This window comes from Mastomys coucha, unplaced genomic scaffold (assembly GCF_008632895.1).
Source record: "Mastomys coucha isolate ucsf_1 unplaced genomic scaffold, UCSF_Mcou_1 pScaffold12, whole genome shotgun sequence".
In the NCBI taxonomy this organism is placed as follows: Eukaryota; Metazoa; Chordata; class Mammalia; order Rodentia; family Muridae; genus Mastomys; species Mastomys coucha.
Window position 1 is genome coordinate 1,644,987 of NW_022196894.1, and position 3,789 is coordinate 1,648,775.

Here is a 3,789-nt window from a genome sequence, read left to right on the forward strand (position 1 = left end):
TATATAAACAGGATTTCTCAACTATGCAAAATGTAAGGATGCAATATGAATTACATAAGGGGCTTCATGGACCTAAAAAAACAGAGGCAGCTATACTATAAGCCAGCTTGTCAGAAAGATACAAAGGCAGGTAGATACAAAGCCAAGCAGATTCCTAAATTCAAGGTTGGCCTGGGAAAAGGCCCAGGCATGGTGGGAATGGTAATCTCAGGACAGGATCCTACCCAGATAGCTTATTGTATATGCTTACAAGGTAGGCAGATCTTATTGTCTGTCCTTTCTAAGTCAGGCAGATCTCTGAATTCATTTGCAATGTTAAAAAATGTTTGCTGTTCCTAAGATTCAAGGTCCTAGGGTTGAGGAATGCTGACTCCTGGGATAATCAAAAGGGAACCTGGAGTAGATTACTGAATTGATATGCAGATAGAAGATTGGGCTTTGATTTTCGAGAGCTGAGCCATCTGGAGATCTCCAGAGAAAGCCTTCTTGAGCAGAACACTGGCTTTCAGCTCGTACATGATTTGACTTTGTCTTTTTGCCACTCCTGAACACCCCTTCCTCAGAACCCCTCTCAAGCTGAGGCTGGCCCTTGGCATATTTAGTTACAGGGTTTTGACTCTGCTCTGGGTGCCAGGTATGGGTTTCAACTTGTGGAGTGGGATTTAAACTTAGCCAGAACATGGTTGGTTGCTCCTATGATGTTTGTGCCACTATTGTGCCAATGGGCATGTCTCTCTAGGTGTGTTGCTACAATATCTCTCAGGGCTGACAGATGGGTGCTATTATGATTCCCTTTCTTCTCTGGTAGTGTGTAGAGCACCTGCAAGCACTATGACAGCTAGCTCGTGCGGATGAAACTTCCAGGTGAGTACCAGATGGATTTCTTTGTTCTGTGACTCAAATATGCAGAGTCTTCAGCAGTAGAGTCTTACCTTCTAACCAGAAGGCAATAGACCAGAAGGCATAGGCCTGTAATATTGGCGGGATCTATGGAACATTACTTGCCAAGAACTCCAAAAGAGGAAACACATTACTGGCATTGGGCATTTTGTTGGTTAGGCTCTGGTGTCTAGTAGGGGCTTTGTTGGCCCATTATAGGGTAGCTCCATTTTAAACTCTTTTTTTTTTTTTAAATTTTTTTTCCAAGACAGGGTTTCTCTGTGTAGCCCTGGCTGTCCTGGAACTTACTCTGTAGACCAGGCTGGCCTTGAACTCAGAAATCCGCCTGCTTCTGCCTCCCAAGTGCTGGCATTAAAGGTGTGCGCCACCACTGCCCAGCATTTTAAACTCTTCTACATTAAAAAAACCTCTTATGTGTGTGCTTTGCCTGCATGTATGTATGTGCACCAAGTGTGTGCCTGCTGTGCTTGAAGGTGAGACGATTCCCTGAAACTGATGTCATGGACAGCTGTAAGCTGCTACACAGGTGTCTGAACATGGACATGGGACCTCTGCAAGAGCAGTGCTTAGTTAGGGTTTTTTAATGCGGTGAAGAGAAACCATGACCACAGCAACTCTTATAAAATAAATTAAATAAAATAAAATGCTATATTGGGGCTACCTTACAGTCCAGAGGTTTAGTCCAATATCATCATGGTGGGAAACATGGTGGTGTGCAGGCAGAAATGGTGCTGGAGGTGTACCTGAGAGTTCTACATCTTGATCTGTAGAGAGAAGAAATGAAGTGAGAGCCGCTGAGCCTGGGATTAAGTATCTTAGACTTCAAAGCTAGCCCCTACAGAGATAGATTTCCTCCAACAAGGCCATACCTTGTAGTAGTGCCACTCACTGTGGGCCAAACCTTCAAACTCATGAGTCTGTGGGGTGCCATTTCTATTCAAACCACCATGAGCAACAAATACTCTTAACTGCTGAGCCATCTCTCTAGTTTTCATTCAAATTATATATGTATGTATGTATAATATATACGACACATATAAATTATATATAAATAAATATAAAATACACACATATATAATTTGAGTGTATGTATGTATTACATGTTTTAGAGGGTTTCTACAGTTTCTGTACGACTTTTCCCAAATGTCTTAGTGTTGGTTTCCTCCTCATATCCCCTTCTCTTTACCTGTCTTATTCTCTACCTTGCCCCATTTAACCCTTCCTGTATCATTATTTCTCTGTAATATTCTGTCCCCCACCATGCCCTTTACTACTTTCCTGGCTTCTACTATGGCACCAATTCCCTCTCTGTAAACCTTCACCACAGTGTATGTCTTCCAGGCCCCACACATTTGCCAGTATCAGGATCAACAATCTCATTAGGAAAATGGAGAATTTGGATTCTGGAGAAACCATAGTTTACCTGAAGCTTTGGCTCTATCTTCATGCCTGCATCCAGTCAAGGACACATCTTTGTGACTTTTTGCATAAAAGTGGTTGGGTGAGTGGGTGGGTTAGACTTTTGAGTGTGGGATTGTCTTGTTCTGCACTGCGTGTCCAGGGGAAGTTTTCATGGAACATTAGGGGAGGCGGATCCCTACTGCTCATCCTGAGGCCAACGGCTGATTATATTTGCAGGAGAAACAAGGCTGTACCAGACCCTCGGGGGCATTTCTTCTCATCCTTCATCTTTTAGCACTGTGATTCTCTGAGGCTGCAGGGTACGTTACTCAGTCATCTTTTCTGTCAGCCACTATGGTATCAGCTGGAACAACAAACAAGCCAATAAAGAAGAATGGGTAATCACTCTTTAAAAATTCTTTCTGGTTTGTGGGTGGGAACAGGAAGAGTGCAGCTGGCTGGCCATGATGATTGACAAGCTGCTCAACTCCAATGGTGACCAGCTGCTCAGCCACCTTCTTTCCCAATCTATGGGAGACCTGGCAAACCTTATAGGAAGAGTGCCACTTGGGAGGCCAGAAGGGAAGGAATAGTAATGTCTGAAGCATATTCTACTGCCTTCATAACTGTGTGCGTGCATTCGTATGTGCATGCGTTTGTGTGTGCGTGCATTCATGCATATGTGCATACGTGTGGGCCAATTGTTCCTGGCTGTGTCTTCCACAAGCTGACGGGCAGGTGGAACTTGGTCAGTTTATGTCTTGTGTTTTCTTCCCTTTATTTTCTTTGCTTTGCCTTTTTTGGTTTGTTTTCCAGACAGGGTTTCTTTTTGTAGCCTCACTCTTTTTTTTTTTTTTTTTTTTTTTTTTTTTTTTTTTTTTTTTTTTAGAAATGTTATATTTTTAAAAAAAGATTTATTTGTTTATTTATTTATTTATTTACTTATTTATTATATGTAAGTACACTGTAGCTGTCTCACGACCCACAAGAAAAGGGCATCAGATCTCATTATAGATGGTTGTGAGCCACCATGTAGTTGCTGGGAATTGAACTCAGGACCTTCAGAAGAGCAGTCAGTGCTCTTAACCGATGAGCGGTCTCTCCAGTCCCTGGAACTCACTCTTTAGACCAGAATAGCATCAAACTCAGAGATCTGCTTAACTCTGCCTCCCAAGTGCTAGAATTAAAGGTGTGTACCACCACTACCCTGTGTCTTGTACCACCACTGTCCTGTGTCTTTTTTTTTTTTAACTTTATTTTATTTTGCCAGAGATGGAACCTGGAATGCTATGAAAGTGATCATCCATTGACTACATATCTAGCCCTGTTTCCTAAAAAATGAGGTAAAAAGTTTGTATGGTAGAGAATATTCTTAAGTAGAAATAGATTTTTTTTTCTGTTCTGGGTGGAACTCAGGGCTTCATCCATGCTAGCGAGCGCTCTTTCTACTGCTGAGCTACAATCCTATTTGAACACACGCACACACAC

At 42.3% G+C, this 3,789-nt stretch overlaps 1 long non-coding RNA gene across 2 annotated transcripts in view; it reads left to right on the forward strand.

The window, feature by feature from the left end:
* The first annotated feature begins 815 nt into the window (after positions 1 to 815).
* The window catches only part of LOC116084589, a 4,061-nt gene continuing 1,087 nt past the window's right edge, over positions 816 to 3,789 (forward strand). Inside the window, exons 1-4 of one of the 2 annotated variants that reach the window (XR_004116172.1) lie at positions 830 to 864; positions 2,242 to 2,401; positions 2,539 to 2,699; positions 3,572 to 3,644. This is a non-coding gene — a long non-coding RNA (uncharacterized LOC116084589). Of the gene's footprint in view, positions 865 to 2,241; positions 2,402 to 2,538; positions 2,700 to 3,571; positions 3,645 to 3,789 lie in introns of both variants that reach the window. The other variant, XR_004116177.1, reaches the window with a different exon arrangement.